Genomic DNA, 19,371 nt, shown 5'->3' with positions numbered 1-19,371 from the left:
GAAAAGTGAGCCTGGCAGCTGGCTATTACTGTCGTATTAGTGATGGATTAAGATTAATTGTCTGTCAATTAAGTCACATGCACAATGCCAAACTAATAACCCAGTGAAAAGTATGCGGAAGAAACAACGCTTTCATTTTATCAGGTGTCTCTCCTATGTGATTATTATCTATCTATCTATCTATCTATCTATCTATCTATCTATCTATCTATCTATCTATCTATCCATCCATCCATCCATCCATCCATCCATCCATCTACACACACACACACACACATATACATATACACACACACACATATATACACACACATATATACATATACATACACACACACACACACACATATATACATACATACATACATACATACATACATACATACATGCTTCAAGCAATTTGTTAAACTTGGCCACTGCTCATCACTTCGTTCAGGTCTTTTATTGACAAAAATCATTTAAGGAAAAAAAACACATCAAAATTGCTGTACAATGTCTTGTATGGTAGAACCAGGATCACACTCTGTAGATAATACCTTTGTCAAGAGAATTATTTGTTCAATCAATCAGAATAGAGCTGGTGGGGACCTTAAAGGTCTTCTAGTCCAACCCCTTCGTGCTCAAGCAGGAGACTCTCTACCAGCAGCCCTCAAGTTTTGGGTACCAGGGGCTGATTCTATGGAGAGAAGTTTGTGTGGACTGAAGGGGGCGTAGTTTCACATGCTGTCTGCATCCCATGAATGGGGCTTCACTTGTTTGCACCGCCCAGTTCTGGCATGCTGTGGCACAGTACAGATCCATGAACCAGGGGTTGGGGACCCCCCTGCCCTATACCGTTTCAGACAGGTGGCTACCCAGTCTTTTTTGAAAAACGTCCGTGCTATTGCGGATTAGCAACATAAAGCTTGTATTGTACAAAACCTCAGGTAGAAACTATACTTTAAGGGTTCACACAGGGTAGTTCTACCCAATTTCTAAGTATTTTTTTCTCTCCTGTCATTCATTTATCCCCTTTCCTAAATCATTATACTCCCAACTACTTTGTCTAAAATCATTTTCCAAATTAAGTAGCTGGACGTTTCTCTTTCTCACACACACACAGTCATACATGCGCGCACACTCATACTATATAGACACGTGAATATATAAAATCCATCTTGGCCCTGATCTATGACAGGTAGATGTAAATACATACAACTGCTATCATACCCATGGAGCAGGGGAAATTTCCACACCAGAACTCATGAACCCTAATTTGATAAAGTGGGAAAACAGGATATTGCACAATTCCTTTAATGCTGTGTTTCTCTTTCTCCTACTTTAGTAATCCTTTTGGGTGAATATATATATATCTGCATATATTTATTTTATGAAATAATTGAAGAAACAATTAACACAAGCCCCAAAGCTGCTGTGCCCATGCTTTATACGCTAAGTCAGTGGTCGGCAAGCCGCGGCTCGCGAGCCACATGCAGCTCTTTACACACTTTAATGCAGCTCTTCTGTGTGCCGGGCGCCCGCTCCCCTCCCTCCTCTCGGGCACTTCAAAACAAGCGCCCCTTTCCCTTTTTTTCTTTTCGACCTACAATGATTAGGGAGGATCCTGAAGTCGGGCGGGGACAAGAAGCGAGGAGGCAGAAAAAGAAACGGAGGCTAAGGAGCTTCCCCCCCGCCACCTCCCAGCAAAAATCTAACCGGGGAGCCGGGCGGGCAGTAGCAAATTAGCCGATCACGCCGCGTGATCAGCTAATTTGCTACTGCCCGCCGGCTCCCTGATAAGATTTTTGCGGGGGGGGGGGAGCTCCTTGGCCTCCGTCTCTTTTTCTCCCTCCTCGCTTCCTGGGGCTCCACCAATGGGGGAGCAAGGCCTGCCCAGCGCCAGGCTTTGGGCTAATACAGAGGTCTGCAAAGTTGGCTGTTTTAAGACTGGTGGACTTCAATTCTCAGAATTCTGGGAGTTGAAGTCCACCAGTCTTAAGAGCCAATTTTGCAGATCTCTGCCTGGGCTAATATGATTGATGCCCTTGGTGGACTTCAACTCTCAGAATTCTGGGAGTTGAAGTCCACCAGTCTTAAGAGCCAATTTTGCAGATCCCTGGGCTAATATGATTGATGCCCTTGGTGGACTTCAATTCTCAGAATTCTGGGAGTTGAAGTCCACAAGTCTTAAAGCTGTCAGGTTTGAAGACCCCTTGGGGTTTTTTTCCTAAAGGGTTAGGGATGCAAGGATCTTGTAACTTGACAGCTTTAAGACTTGCGTGCTTCAAATGCCAGAGTTTATTGAAACTAAAAACAGTGTACCATCCTATGTATTTTCGGTTTTAAAAATGTGGCTCTCAAAATAAATTTCAATCGTGGTTTTGGCGAGATTTGGCTCAGTTGAAAAAAAAGGTTGACCACCACTGCCCTAAGTGTTTATGTGCTTCTAGCTCCAAAGAAAAAAAAATCACTTGCATTCATGGGGGGGGGGGGGATAAGAGGTCTGTAAGTTCTTTGGTGCTCTCTGAGTTTGGTTGTTTGCTTGCAGACCCTGATTGTTGAGTTCTAATCAGACGAGCACAAATGCACTACAACAGCTCAGAACACCAGAAAAAGGAAACAGATCACCTCTACAAACTCTTCCAACTGTTGGAAGAAATGTCCTTCTGGGTTCGGCTCCAAGTGGGGAAAAAGACACTGGAGACCGCATGCCTTGAGTCCTGAACAGAAAAGGTGATCACATGCTTCAATGTTGGTGGAGAAAAAGAGAAGGAAGGGAGAGATGCTGTCCCTGGTTTTATGCCCTCTCTGGCCTTTGATCTTGAGCTTGTCTTCTGATTGGTTGTCAGACTCCCATGGGACCGTGCAGGGGCAACTCTCTAGGCTGTGTTTTGAATCCAGGTTTGGTTGAGTTCTCAGATGCCATGTGGTGAGTTGGGTAAAGGGCCAGTATTATCATGCCTTAATCCCATCCCCCTAGAGCTGAAGGGGAGAACTCTTTATTATGTAAAGGGACTGGCTTGGCCTTCTTAATGGCCCATTGACAAAGTGGGTGGGGGCAGGAAGCTGCAGGGAGCTATTCTCAATTTAAAACATGTTTCTTCCTTTTCACATCCAGGGAAATATAATATTCTGCCTTTTCAATATTTCCTAGGATATTTCATTTTTCTGGGAGAGGGCTGGGTGATAACTTTCCACACAACAAAATGGATACTCACTTTTCTATGGAAAGAATAACACCATCAAACACTACCATCTAGAAACATCTCAGAAAAAGCCAACACACTATTACAAACACATGGCATCATGTAGCACACAAACCAACCAAAGCCGTCCAGAACATCTTAAATAAACTAAAAGACCCAGTTCCCAATGTTGGAAGAAATATCCATCTGGTTCAGTTCCAAGCCAGGAGAAAAACACTGGAAACATGGAGGCTGATTGGAAAGATGGTTTTTGATGAACAGATCCACCAAGCACATGGTTCGGGTGCAGTTGACTATACGGAGTTGAGAGTATGTGTGGGGGAGTACTTATACCTTATCTTGGGCTTTGCACTTGAACTTCCTGTTCCTGTGCAAGAACATGTATTCTATTGATTGTTGTCAGACTCCCATGGTGCCATGTACAAATCCTAGGAGCTAAGTTCGGTTGAAGTTTGGCTGATGCAATGAAGGGGCTTGTTGGGCAATTCCTATTGTGGCTGAGGGCTAACCCTACCTTTGTTCAGACCTTGCTGCAGGGAATTTGCTTATGAATAGAACTAGCTATCTCTTTATCTCTTAAGTGCTGACAATTGCTGAGGGCTACTAAGAATGTTGGGGACTATTAAGAGTGAGTCTGCTTCCTTCCTCTAAAAACATGTTTCTCCATTTCTCATCCAGGGAAATATAATATTCTGCCTTTTTAATATTTCTCAAAATATGTCACTTTTCTAGGAAAGGGGTGGATGCTAACTTTCTACACCAACAAGAAAAAATAGGAGTCACCTATAACATACAATGTAAGCATTATAACAGCTACCTGTAACAGACAGAAGATTAGCAGAATACCGCCATGAACATCAACTAGCAGTTAGAAGACACAATAAAACCTCCTTAATCTCACAACACATGGACAGACTCAACCACAGTTTCAACTGGAAATTTAGCATTGCAAACCAAGCTAAATCCAAAAACTTTAGGAAATTCCTAGAAGGTTGGCACTCAGACAAATCAGCCATCAATAGGCATACAAATAAATCACATTTATAGACCACCCAAAAGAGATAATAAAAAAGCCAAGAAGCAGATAAAAAGACCTTTCCAGCAACCTACAGGTGAAACTCGAAAAATTAGAATATTGTGCAAAAGTTCATTTATTTCAGTAATGCAATTTCAAAGGTGAAACTAATATATGAGATAGACTCACTACATGCAAAGCAAGATAGTTCAAGCCGTGATTTGTCATAATTGTGATGATTATGGGGTACAGCTCATGAAACCCCAAATCCACAATCTCAAAAAATTAGAATATTACATGCAATCAATAAAAAAGGATTGTACATAGAACAATATTGGACCTCTGAAAAGTATAAGCATGCATATGTACTCAGTACTTGGTTTGGGCCCCTTTTGCAGCAATTACTCAATGCGGCATGGCATGGAAGCTATCAGCCTGTGGCACTGCTGAGGTGTTATGGAAGACCAGGATGCTTCAATAGCGGCCTTCAGCTCTTCTGCATTGTTCGGTCTCATGTCTCTCATCTTTCTCTTGGCAATGCCCCATAGATTCTCTATGGGGTTCAGGTCAGGCGAGTTTGCTGGCCAATCAAGCACAGTAATCCCACCCTCATTGAACCAGATTTTGGTGCTTTTGGCAGTGTGGGCAGGTGCCAAGCCGTGCTGGAAAATGAAGTCAGCAACCCCATAAAGCTCATCTGCGAAAGGAAGCATGAAGTGCTCCAAAATCTCCTGGTAGACGGCTGCGTTGACCCTGGACTTAATGAAGCACAGTGGACCAACACCAGCAGATGACATGGCTCCCCAAATCAACACTGACTGTGGAAACTTCACATTGGACTTCAAGCAACTTGCAGTGTGTGCCTCTCCATTCTTCCTCCATACTCTGGGTCCTTGGTTTCCAAATGAGATGCAAAAGTTGCTCTCATCAGAAAAGAGGACTTTGGACCACTGAGCAACAGACCAGGTCTGTTTTTCTTTAGCCCAGGTAAGACGCTTCTGACATTGTTTGTTGTTCAGGAGCGGCTTGAGAAGAGGAATACATTATTTAAAGCCCATGTCCAGGATCCATCTGTATGTGGTGGCTCTTGATGCACTGATTCCAGCCTCAGTCCACTCCTTGTGAAAGTCCCCAACAGTTTTGAATGGCCTTTTCCTGACAATCCTCTCCAGGCTGCGGTCATCCCTGCTGCTTGTGCACCTTTTTCTTCCACACTTTTCCCTTCCACATAACTTTCTATTAATGTGCTTTAATACAGCACTTTGGGAACATCCAACTTCTTTTGCAATTATCTTTTGAGGCTTTCCCTCCTTATGGATGATAATGATGTTTTTTTGCACAACTGTCAGGTCCGCAGTCTTTCCCATGATTGCGATTCCTACTGAACCGGACCGAGAGACCATTTAAAGGCTCGGGAACCCTTTGCAGGTGTTATGGCTTAATTAACTGATTAGAGTGGGAGACTTTGAGCCTAAAATATTGCACCTTTTCACAATATTCTAACTTTCTGAGATGGTGGATTTGGGGTTTTCATGAGCTGTACGCCATAATCATCACAATTATGACAAATCACGGCTTGAACTATTTTGCTTTGCATGTAACGAGTCTTATCTCATATATTAGTTTCGCCTTTTAAGTTGCATTACTGAAATAAATGAACGTTTGCACGATATTCTAATTTTTCGAGTTTTACCTGTACTACCAGACAAATGATCAAGCAGAAAACAATACCCCAACCAAGGAATTACCAAGGAGGAAACCACAACCTGGCCAATATTGGCAGGGCAAACCACTATATATAAATAGGGAGCAAACTTCACACTCACTAGAATGGATGGTATTCCCTAATCAGGTAATGAAATGTCTGCAAGCAAGCAAGCTCAGAGAACACTAAGAATTCAACCCTGCACATATTTTCTCTTCTATTGAAATAGAGCTGTCTTGGGACTAACTTCTCAGACCTCCCCCACCCCAATACTCCCCTCTTCCCTTCCACTGCAGCAGTCCAGAGGCTCGCCCAGTTAATTCTTCCCACTGAGGCCTGCAAGGCCTCCCCTCCTTAGTTACCCAACATGTCCCTTGTAACCAGTAAATTCTGCCATCTAGCTAGCGACAAGTGACTCAAGGCAGCAGCTGTGTCAGCTCTTCCTTTTCTCTTGTAGGAAGTTATCACCTAGCCCTCTCCCAGAAAAATGAAATATCCTAGGAAATATTGATAAGGCAGAATATTATATTTTCCTGGATGTGAAAAAGGGAGAAACACATTTTAAAAACTAAGTAAATTCCTGCAGCTTCCTGCCCATCCCCACTTTGTCAATGGGCCATTAAGAAGGCCAAGCTAGTCCACTTTACATAATAAAGAGTTCTCCCCTTCAGCTCCAGGGGGATGGGTGTAGAGTTCTGGCAGTGACAATGAAGGCATGATAATATAAGCTTTTACTCAACTGACCACATGGCATCTGAACTCAATCAAACCTGGATTCTGTTAGATCCGTAGTGAGGAGACTGAGGCAGAGGTCAGTTCAACGTATTTATTCAAGAACAGGCTAACTGACAACGGACAAAACGCGAGCCGGCTGACAGCTATTTATACTTACAGCTGTCAGCCGGTAGAACCAATAGGGAACCTTGAATTCTCCCGCCGGCTGGAGCGCGCGCCTTGGCCAATCAGAGGGCTTCCTCCGAACGCCCTCTGCTGGCCAGGCTCCTCAGTACTCAACACCCCTTTCCCCCGGATTGCGCATGCGTAATCTTCCAAATATCTTGGTCGTCTGCGCACGCGCTGGGAACGCCTTGGCATAGTTGGAGTGGCGTTCGAAGAGGAAGGAGTGTCGGCCCCGCCCGTGTGACGAGGCCCTGGAGGAGCGGCCGCGACAGGCCCAACCCTAGGAGATGGATGCGTCAGAACAGGTAAGGAACCAAACGCACCGGGGGCAACGTGCGCCGACTCGGAGCTAGAGTTTTCTGTGCTGTTGGGCCGGCAGGCGGCGTTGTTAGGGCCTGGCTGTTTCTGTCCGCTGGTTGCAATTCCGGGAACTTCTGCCGGTCGTCGCCGCAACAGGTCTACATGGCGCCTCCAAGATCTCCCATCGTTGAGGAGGACCCTGTAAGAGCAGGGCCCTGTTACGTCTGAGATCTTTCCAGGCACCCATTTGGGTTCCCCCGCATAATTCCGGGCGAAAACTTCCTCCCCCACTAGAAAGGATCTCGGGGAGGTGGAAGGGTGAAAGGGGGGGGAAGAACAGAGGGGATGCAGGCGGTCTAAAGTAGACCTGAGGCGGCGACCCATGAGTAGCTCGGAGGGGGCTTTACCCGTGGAGGCACAAGGGGTGGTGTGTTGGGTGCGGAGATACGTGTGAATGCGGTCCGGCCAGGGTAGTGCTGCCATACGGGCAAAGGCATCTTTTGCAGAACGGACCGCACGTTCCGCCAGGCCATTGCTGGCCGGGTGATATGGTGATATTGGGGCATGGCGGATGCCCAGGGAGGTGAGGAAAGAAAAGAATTCGGAGGAGGCGAATTGGGGCCCGTTATCGGAAACGATAACATCGGGCAGCCCATGGGTCGTAAACAGGGAATTTAGGACGCGGATAGTGGCCGCGGAGGTGGTAGAGGTCATGGGGAATAACTCAACCCATTTTGACCATGCATCTACCACAACTAGGAAGGAATGGCCATCAAGGGGACCCATGAAGTCGACGTGCAATCGACTCCATGGGCCTGAAGGTTGTTCCCACTCGCGGGGAGGTGCAGTGGGGGGGGCAGCCTGTACTCGTTGGCAGGCAGAACAACCTTGGACGTAGGAAGTGATGTCCGCATCCATAGACGGCCACCAGACATATCCGCGGCCAAGGGCCTTCATTCGGACAATGCCTGGGTGGCCGTCATGGAGGCGAGACAGCACAGAGGCACGCATGGACGAGGGAATTACGACGCGGGAGCCCCAAAGGAGGCAATCCTGCATCACAGAAAGCTCGCAACGGCGGCGGAAAAACGGCAGGAGGAGGGGGTCTGTAGAGTAAGCTGTCCATCCTCGAGTTACGGCGGCCATAACTCGGATAATGACAGGGTCGGTAGCAGACGCCGCAGCTATGTCCGAGACGGACATAGGAAGGGACAAGTCATCAATTAGGGATACTTGAACAGTAGGAGCCGGGTCAAGAATGGGCACTGGCAAGGGGCAGTGGCTCAAAGCGTCTGCGTGGGAGATATGGCCGCCAGGGCGATAGGCAAGATTATAGGAATAGGCAGAGAGGAATTCAAGCCACCGTAACATGCGCGGGGAGAGGATGGGAGGAGTGGGGCGATCCCCGGCAATGATACCTAGAAGGGGCTTGTGATCCGTAATGAGGGAAAAGTGACGCCCGTATAGGTAGTGGTGGAAGCGCTTTACTCCCGCAACGGCAGCCAGCGCCTCCTTATCAAGCTGGCTGTAATTTCGCTCAGGCCTTGATAAGGTGCGGGAGTAAAACGCTATGGGACGCTCCGAGCCATCAGGGAAGGAATGACTAAGAACAGCGCCCACCCCAAAAGGAGAGGCGTCACAAACCAAAGTTAGTGGAAGGGACTCGTCATACTGGACGAGGACTGGAGGAGTAGTGAGGGATTGCTTGACAGCCGTGAGCGCCTGCGCTTCGCGGCTGCTCCAGCTCCAAGGGACTTTGGTGTCCAGGAGGCGGTGAAGGGGCTCGGCGAGGGAAGCTTTGTGGGGAATGAAAGAAGCATAAAAATTTAGGAGCCCCAAGAAAGCTTGTAGCTCTGCTTTAGACTGAGGTGGGGGGGCAGCTAGGATGGCGTTAAGTTTATGTGGGTCGGGGTGGATGCCCGCGGCATCGATGCGGTAACCTAGGAAGGTTACAGCAGAGACCCCCAGTTGGCATTTTCCGGGCTTTAAGTGGAGGCCCGCAGCGCGGAAGCGCTGTAGAACAGCGCGCAGCGTCTGAACGAGGCTCGCAGTGTCGGGGGCTGCAATCAAGACATCATCGAAGTATGGGGTGACCCCGGGAATGGCATGGAGCAGGCGCTCCATTAATCCTTGGAAAATTCCCGGGGCCACGCTGACTCCGAATTGCAGCCTTCGACATTTGAAAGCCCCGCGGTGGGTTACTATGGTTTGCGCAAGCGCGGTGGGCTCGTCAACGGGCAGCTGCTGATACGCCTGCGCGAGATCTAATTTTGCGAAAATGCGCCCGTTGCCTAGTGTGTGCAGAACATGCTGCACCACGGGCACAGGATAGGGATGCGCTTGCAGGGCTTTATTTAAGGTAGATTTAAAGTCCGCGCAGATCCTCACGGATCCGTCGGACTTAAGGGGAACTACGATTGGAGTTTCCCATGGAGAAAAATCCACGGGTTCCAATATGCCTTGGCGGAGAAGCTTATCTAGTTCCGCGTCCACCTTGGCTTTAAGAGCCAGCGGCAGACGGCGAGCCTTCAAGCGTATGGGGGCTACAGAAGGGTCGAGGTTCAGGGAAATGGGGGAACCTGTATAGCAACCCAGGGAGGGGCTGAAGACGTCAGCGAATTCAGTTAGGAGAGAAGAGAGAGAATTAGAAGAGGGGAGAGGAGAGGGAAGTAAGGAATGCACCCCCGCTATAGAGAGCCCTAGTGCCCTAAACCAATCTAAACCCAGTAAAGATGATAGAGGGTTTTTCACTATGAGGAGCGGAAGCCTGGCGTGGCGGGAACCGTAGGCCACTTTAAATCTGCCACAGCCCAGTAATTCAATGGAGTTCCCCTGGTAGTCACGTAAGCGACAGTCTGGGGGCGATAGGCTAGACCGCTGGATTTTAGGTAGCAGAGAGTGAAATGTGTCCCATGACATGATGGATCTAGCCGATCCCGTGTCCACCTCCATGGATGTTGTCACTCCCTCTAGGGTAATTGGAATGTGCAGCTTACCTCGGCCCTCCGCAGAGGAAGAGGCCGAGTCCACCAGCCATTCAGGGAAAGCAGCGGCCGGGTCGCCAACGGTGAGGGAGTTTTGGCGACGGCCAGGGAAATTGGCTGGATTGCGGTGAGTGTGAGGTAGTTGTTGAGCGGGTCTTCTGTCAGGAGGCGCGGAGCGGCACACGGCAGCCAGGTGGCCCTTTCGGCCGCAATTGTGGCAAAGAGCTTGACGGAATCGGCATTGGGATCGTTGGTGGCGGCCGCCACAACTCAGGCATTGTCGTCCGTCTCTGGTGGTGAGCGACTGGAGGCGGTCGACGGCCTGATCGACCTCATTTCGGAAAGCAGAGTCTGTAGAATGCGCGTATGAGGCGGTTGAAGGCGCGTATGGGGAAGGCGGTACATAGGCAGCGTGAGGGTGCTGGCTGATGTGGCTGAAATCTGGGGTGGATTGGTCAGCCATCTCATAGGCTCTGGCATCATCCACCGCGATTTTTAGAGTCAGTTCGGGTCGTGCGAGAATGCGGCGATGTAATTTTACATCGCGGAGCCCGTAGATAAACTGCTCCAGCAGCGCCTCTTCTAGATCGCTGAACTCGCACAGACTTGCCTCAGCCCGAAGAGCAGCGATGTACTGGGCAATGGTTTGGCCCTCTTTCTGGATGCAACGCCGAAAGTACTGTCGGCGGGCGAAACGGGACGGCGCGGGCTCGTAATGATGCTTGAGGCGAGTCATCAGGTCTTCCCATGGTAGCGAATTTGCTGGTTCTGGGGCCGCAAGAGCCCTAGCCGTGGCGAACATTTCCGCGCCACAGTAGTTGAGGAATATGCCGCGTTTTCTCTCCTGAGAGAGGTTTATGAGGTCATGGGCTATGAGGAAGCAATCGAATCTCTCTAAAAACGCTTCCCAAGCCTCAGCCTCTGGCCTGAAAGGCGAAAAAGCGGCAGAGGTAGCCATTTGTGGCACGACGAAGGGGTCCGTGTCGCCCGTCCTCGTCGCCAGTGTTAGATCCGTAGTGAGGAGACTGAGGCAGAGGTCAGTTCAACGTATTTATTCAAGAACAGGCTAACTGACAACGGACAAAACGCGAGCCGGCTGACAGCTATTTATACTTACAGCTGTCAGCCGGTAGAACCAATAGGGAACCTTGAATTCTCCCGCCGGCTGGAGCGCGCGCCTTGGCCAATCAGAGGGCTTCCTCCGAACGCCCTCTGCTGGCCAGGCTCCTCAGTACTCAACAGATTCAAAACTCAGCCTAGAGGGTTGCCCTTGCACGGGCCCATGGGAGTCTGACAATCAATCAGAATACATTTCTTACACAGGAACAGGAAACAGAGAGGTGGGACTGAACAGGTTATAAGAAGCCTAGCAAGCCCCTCCATCTTCCCTTCTCTTCTTCTCCACCAACATTGAAACATGTGATCACCTTTTCTGTTCAGCGCTCAAGCCATGTGGTCCTGTCCACCATTAAAACCATCTTTCCAAGCAGCCTCCATGTCTCCAGTGTCTTTTTCCCCACTTGGAGCCGAACCCAGAAGGACATTTCTTTCATCACTCTCTCCCTCCTTCCTTTCTTGTTGCTCTTCATAGGGGCCCTGTGCTTGGCCTACTATGCAAAGCTGCAAACTGAGGACGAGGATTCAGATTATCCACAAAAAGCTGCACAGAAGACTTAATTCCTTGATGGCATAATGTCCTTCTGATCTTTATAGCTCAGCTCTGTTAGCCTTTTGTACACATTCATGACCATGGTAGGCGTTTGGGCAAGATGTGGGTGCAGAAGAGGAAGTCCAGCAGCGGTCTCTGTACCTCTGGGCCCCAAGGCAGCGGCCTCCTGTTTTTACAAGGCACTGGTTTGTTTCTAAATCTCCCTGACAAACTATTCAAAACAATCTTCTTCCTGTAATTCTAATGTGAAATGAGACAGTACAGAATATAATTTTAGGCAATTTTAGAAAAGTGGTCAAAGAACCCAGAGACACTTCTGGAAAGTTGTTGGCAAGGGAGTAGCTCCCATTTTTAGTTTGGTGTGCTTTGTGAAGCCTTATTTACAGACCAAATAACTAGACTTCCCAATCTGGATTCATTTCTGGCACTTGGAATGGATGGATTAATAAAATATTGCATGAGGCAGAATTCCAAATGCACCCACTGTTTCATGAATCGGCTTTCAGAAACTCCAATTCTTTCAATACTAAATATTGTGCCTGTGTGAAAAGCCAAAGCAATTGGATGATTCCACTAAAAGACAGCTTCCACCTGACTATCAATCAAATAATGCTTTCCTTTTCCACAAAAATTCAGCAGTCCTCCGTACAAAGCCAGTTGGTTAAAGGTCATATTTTCCATTGTTTTGTTCAAATAGTTTATTTGTTGTGGTGGGGGGTTGAGCTATTAAGATGTGTATGTTCTCTTCTGCATAAACTGCAGTCTGGAACGGCAATAAGAAGAGCAAAACCGCTAGAGGACAAGTAGTTTTTGTCACTATTGTTTTAAAGATGAACACCACTTCTGCTGGGGGAGGAAGGGGGGGGGGCTGAGAGTTGCTGATTGCTAGGAGATGAGCAAGTCCATGTATCTATTTTATTCCCCTCCCTTTTAAAAAACAGACTATTCTCATTGCAAATTTGCAAGCAGTGCTGTGTTATTTGCAACCCTATGAGTTGAGAGATGTTTACTGTAAAAAAAAAAGCCCTGAAGACAGTTAGATTCCATTCTAATAAATTCACTACACTAGTGTAAATTCTGCAGAACTGCATTTTTTGCCTACTGACCTACTTTAGTTCTATGTTTGGTAGATGTTGAACAATGACACTTATAAATTTAGTTCTGAAGATTGGGTCGCTTGGAATAATAGAAGTTATAATCCCATATGTCTGTGAAGCAGATGTAAAACACCTGGTCACTTAACAAGAGATCCAATACTGTAATAGACTGATGGATGTTAGCAATCCTAGCAAAAATACAGACAGCAACCATATGGCTACAGAGACAGAAAACCTTAACTCTTTTCTGCCATCTAGTGGTTGCTTGAATTTGTACAACGTTGTACCTCCATTTTAGCAAATCTAAAAAGTTTTTCCTAATTGCCCCAACCTATGGACATATCCAAAAAAATGCTTTCTAGCTACTATGTCTTCATCACATATCTGCTCCACATTCTGAAATTGCTCAAATTTTTTTCAAACATTACAGCATAGTGGTTTAGTGGTGAAGATGCTTGCCTCCCACTTGGAAAGTTGAAAGTTCAATCCTAGGAAGCAGCAGATGTTTCTTTCCTAGGGCGCAAAGAAGTAATATGTGCTGAAAACTCCACATGGAGTCAGGAAGGGCATCCAGACAGTAAAGATTCAGCTCCATCTAGTCATCTCGACTCTTCCCCAAATTAAGGGACTGCAGACTTGCTAAAAAGGAGTTTTTTGTAGTATTTTCTCATTAGGCCAGCTCAGTTCTGCATGTGGTTACAGATGGAAACAATTGTCCTTTTCACAGGCAATTTGAGCACTGAGACTTGGTCATGTGACCTGAGTCAGCCCTGCTTCCACTTACAGGTTGCTATGGACATGTGATGTTCCCTTTCCAAACCTTGATGGTCCTCTGAAGCAGAGGTGGGTTGCTCCCGGTTTGGCCTGGATCGGGCGAACCGGTAGTAGCGGCGGCAGGAGGCTTCGCCCACCTGCCAGGATGCTTCTGCTGCACATGCGTACGCAACAAGCACAAGCAAACCGGTATTGCCAGGATTTGGAACCCACCTGTGTTCTGAAACATCATTTTGGATTTGCTACGCAGTAACACAGGACCATACGGTATATTATAGACACTTTTCTAAACTGCATTTTCCATTTTTGCATCACAATATGAAAATGTCACCTTCTGTTTATGTGTGCTATTCAGTCCAGTTTCCATCTAGGATGTGTTGTGCTGACTAGGAGACTCACCGTGAGAAGGAGGTGGGTAACTCTGTGGCTGCATTCCAGGACATTCAGGTGTCACAGTGGACATTTTGGGGGGTGGGTAGTGTTCTTACGCACCTGCAGAAGAATTCTAAGTCTCCTATTGTCTGTGCCGTAGTTAATCTAATTCTTGAAAACTATAAAGGTATTTTCTCTGGCATGTTCTTTGGCTTGCCTTCCAGGTGAGCCTCCATGTACTCTCCAACGTGGGCGCGTGGGCACCTTCCAGCAGATAATTCATTTCACATGTGAGAATTGCCACAGAAGGGGACCACTAGGTACTGAGAGGCTTTCATTGTATATTATCTGAAGCAAACGAGCTCCTAAAGAATTAGTAATAGCAGTAAAAGGATGGCACAATGAAAGATGCCTGAGTCCAGTGCATGCAACAGTTCAGATTTCCTGCTTTCGAATTCTCTGATATTAAAGTATAGGAAGCAGTGTGCAACACACACACGTTAGATAAGAATGATTTCCAAGAAGGGGGAGGAGGAGGAGGTTGGCTGCTGATGGAATGAAATACAGGTAGGTTTTGCCTATACTCAAGCCAACTGGCCAACCTGAGTTCTGTCACTTTGCATATCCTACTATAATCTGCTTTGTTGAACTCTTCAGTCTTATGTTTTATTTTCAAAGTACATGCACATGCTTCAAAACACATGGAATAACTGGAGAAATCGAAAAGGACTGAAAAGGCAGTTAAGAGTGTGTTTGCAGATTCCTTTGTGTTCTGGATAATGCACTGAAGAGTGTCCACATAACAGCCAGGCATATCACAATTTTGCATAATAGAAACACTGTAGAGTTCCTTAATGATACTATGCTTGTCATGCAATGTATAGTTAGGGTGATCTTGCATGTCTTTATTGGAAAGGTATCAACACAGAGATAGCACTCATGGTAAGGGAGGAAAAAGATACACATCAGAGAATATTAAACCAGAAAAGGACATCAGGCCTCTCATTATACAGTATATAAAAATCCACTGTAGTACTTCTCAAACGTAGAGAATCCATAATCGCAAATACTTCAAATGCCACAACTGGCAAATTGATTGTTGTCCCTAGATTGTTGAGAGTATTGAGCCCAAGATAAATCTATAGTGGTCACAACTGCAGAACCACACCTCATTGCTTTGGAAGAGTAACCAGAGGGTACCAACTTGTGTACATCAATAGGCAGTGCAAACTGCTGTGAAATCTGTACCATGCCCAGAAGTTCTGAAATTTCTCTGGGCTTTCCTTCCACATCTTTCCATTTGACAGCAGACTCCCTGTTCACATTGGACCTACATCCACATTTTTGTACTTTGTATCACCATCTTCTATGTGGGCAGAGTGTGCTTCCCTTCTTCAGTGAAACCAGATAGTAGCTTCACAGTGATTTAACCTGGTCTGCAATGATTCTTTTCTATTAAGTTCATGTGAAGTAATTTCAAACAATAGTTTATAATATAAACCACATTTGCCTGCGTTCACAAGCAGTACTTATCCCCAAATCATGGATTGCCCATGAACAAATCACATTACATCTAAGATCAAGAGAGCTGTCTACTCTCTTTGTTAATTCAAAAGTGTTGGGATCTCTGTTTCCGGAGATTTGAAGAAGAGCCTGGGTAGCCATTTTGGGGGATGATTTAATGATTTTCCTGCATATTGCATAGGGTTGGATTAAATTATTTTATGTTCTCATCAGAGGTGGTATTCAGCCAGTTCTGACAGGTTCTGGAGAACTGGTAGCAGAAATTTTGAGTAGTTCAGAGAATCTGCAAACACCATCTCTGGCTGCCCCCCCCCCCCCTATCTATTTGCTGCCTCCCAAGTCCCAGCTGATTGGCTTGGTCTTCTTTTGTTGCTCTGCATAAGAGAAAGGAGCTGGAAAGCAGGTTGATGGCGTGGGGAGGGAATGGGGATTTTGCAGTATCCTTCCCCTGCCACACCCACCAAGCCACGCCCACCAAGCCACACCCACAGAACTAGTATTTAAAAAAAAATAATCCCACCAGTGGTTCTCATCTAACTCCATGATTTTATGATTTTAAGAAGAAACTATCCCAAAGCCAATTCCATGCAGAATACCCTTATTCCTCTTGAAGTTTTGTAGGTCTTCCAAAACAAGAATTTACATGGTCCAATATACTTCCAGACTTGGGCAGCTTACCTATCGACTCTTCTTTTCTACATTTCATATATATACTACCATTTTTCCAACTCACATAAAGCAGCTAAGAAACCTCAGTTTACAGGAGAATTCCTCTATCTTCTTTCTCACTACAGCTCTTGCATTTCATGCAAAAGTTAATCAGAGGATCAAGAGATCTTTTTAAAAGACCTCTAATCTACAGCACAATCTAGGTTGAAATGAGGGGAATGGCAGGTGATAGCATCAGAAGAAAACAGCTCGCAAGATGAATCTACAGTAAAGTCAATTTGGAGGCATAATAGTCACAAGCCATTGTATGATTCAGGAATGCCCATCTGTGTGCCAAAAAGAGACGCGAGCAGAGGGACAGAAGGAAGCTGAAAAATTAAAACTGAACATGGAGATAAAAACTAGAGAAGGAAAGAGAGATACTGGAAATATTTGTAGCTAGATTAAGTCAGCAGAACCACTGTTTGCATGCAGGCAATATTTCCAGGGAAAGAAGGGGAAACTTCAAATTTTCTCCTATCTTGCAGACTCAAAGACACAAGCCAAAATTGAGTGCAACTGATTCCTGTTAGATCGGGTAACTCAGGCTAAAGGCAACAGCTCTTTATTGTAACAGAACAAGTATGTACAATCCAGCGAAGGTTCAGTCTGACAGCAGCCCTTTTATAGGGAGCTGTCAGACCCTTTGACCAATAGGGTTAAACCTCTCTTCCTGCCAGAACAGAGGACCTTGTTGGAAACCAGTATAACTGTAGCTAGTATTTAACACACACACCCCTTAGATGGAATAATCCTACTGGTAACGTAGTCACGTAGGTAGGCGGGCTTTTGGGTGGCTCTGCCAGACCTGCGCAGTTCAGTCGGAGGGTGTTCTTCGGACAGGTTGGACGGACCTGTTTTGTTAGATCTGGGCAACGAGAGACAGACTGCGGACACGAAGTGACTTAACAGCTCTTTATTAATAGTAGTAGTGATCCAGCTTGCTCTGTGGTCGGAGGGTTCCCCTTTTATAGGGATCGGGTACGCCCCTCGACCAATCAGAACGATACCTGTTTCCCGCTGTAGCAGCGGACCAGAGGGAAGACTTACTACGATATATGCTAATATCTAACACCCCTCCCCTCCTAGATGGAACGTTGCGGTAGGTAACATAGTCTTTTAGGTATGTGGGTGTTTGTCTTGCTCGGGAGGAGCGTCGCAGTTCGGGTTGGCTAGAATTGGTTGCAGGATCGGATGCTTTTCCTGTTTCACGTTTGGGAGGTTTTGTGCCTTCGTTGCTAGGGCGTTCTGGAGTCTGCTCGGTTGCGTTGTCTGGGGTTTGTTCTGCTTCGTGCGTGTTTTCTTGTTCCCCGCTTGGGTCGCAGGTGTCGTAGTTTTCTATGATGGGGCTCTCGCATGGCTGACTTTCTGTAGGTAGGAAAGTCTCGTCTTCGTTTCGAAGGTCTGAGTGTGCTAGGCGACCCCGAAGTTGATCGATGTGCCTTTTCCAGTTCCGCCCATCTTCTAATTCCAGCAGATATGATCGTGGACCTGTGATGCCAATGACCTTTGCCGGCATCCACAATGTTCCCCCTGCATAGTTGTGGGCGTATACTGAATCCCCTATGCTGAAAGACCGAATTTTGCTTGTGGAGTCTGGGGGAGCTGTGGCAGAGTAATTTGGGTGAAGACGGTCCAGGTGAGACTGTAGACGGCGGCCCATGAGTAGTTCAGCGGGACTCCTACCCGTCGTTGCGCTTGGGGTAATGTGCTGAATTAGGAGGTAATGTCAATGCGTGTTTGCCAATCACCTGGACCCATCCTAGCGAGGGCCTCTTTTGCGAATTGCACCATTCTCTCCGCCTGTCCGTTTGATGCCGGATGGAATGGCGCGACGAGGGCATGCCGAATTCCCTGACCTGCTAAAAACGTTTCGAAATGCATGGCCGTGAATTGGGGCCCGTTATCGGAGACTAGGAGGTCGGGCAGGCCATGAGTGGCGAAAAGTCGCCGTAGAACCTTAATGACTGCCTCTGCCGTGGTTGAAGTCATTAGGACTACATCTAGCCATTTTGAGTATGCATCCACAACTATAAGGAAAGTCTGACCTTGGAATGGCCCTGCGAAGTCGATGTGTATTCGCAACCAGGGTGCTTTAGGTTTCTCCCATTCTGTGGCGGGCGCTTCCGGGGGTGCTGGTCTCGATTCCTGGCATGGGTCGCAAGTGGCCACCCACTCCTCTATTTCTTTGTCCATGTTTGGCCACCAAACGTAACTTCTTGCTAACGCCTTCATTCTAACAATCCCCGGATGACCCACATGTAAAGCATCTAATACATTCCTACGTAAAACATACGGAATAATAACTCGATCCCCCCACAACAAACAACCTTATAACACTGAGAGTTCGTCCCGTTTTGACCAAAACATTTTGAATTCCGGGCCCACGTTTCCCTTCGGCCACCCCCTCCAAACCCAAGTTTGAACTTGCTTTATTACATTGTCTTTAGAGGAGAACCTTGCAACGTCGTATGAAGAAACCGGTCCAGAATCCAAACAGTCAATGAGCAATACCGGTACTTCTGGAGTGGGGTCTGGCAGAATGTCAGGTAATGGGCAACGGCTGAGTGCGTCTGCGTGTCCGAGAGTGGAGCCCGGTCGATGAATCAATTTGTATGAATACGCAGCCAGGAAAACAGTCCACCTGGTCATGCGCGGAGAAAGGGAGACCGGGGTGGGGCGGTTTCCCGCCAAAAGTCCCAACAACGGTTTGTGATCTGTAATTAGTTCAAAATCGCGGCCGTAGAGGTATTCGTGGAAACGCTTTACTCCAGCTACAGCAGCCAGCGCTTCCCTGTCCATTTGGCTGTAATTCCTTTCGGCCGATGAAAGAGTTCTGGAGTAGAAGGCGATGGGTGCTTCTTTTCCGTCGGGCATCCTGTGGCTGAGGACTGCTCCAACTCCGAAGGGTGATGTGTCGCAGGTCAATACCAGCGGTAGGGTCTGGCTGTATTGGACAAGCAGTGAGTCAGTGGTGAGCAGGCGCTTTACCCCGGCGAAAGCTGCAGCTTCGGATCGTCCCCATTTCCATGGTGCGTTCCTCTGGAGTAGACGGTGTAGTGGCTCAGCAACGGTCGCCTTCTGCCTCAGAAAAACGCTGTAGAAGTTAAGTAATCCGAGGAAGGCCTGCAACTCGGT

This window comes from Natrix helvetica (genome assembly GCF_964273705.1).
Source record: "Natrix helvetica genome assembly, chromosome: 3".
Taxonomy (NCBI): domain Eukaryota; kingdom Metazoa; phylum Chordata; class Lepidosauria; order Squamata; family Natricidae; genus Natrix; species Natrix helvetica.
This window is presented reverse-complemented; position numbering follows the sequence as displayed.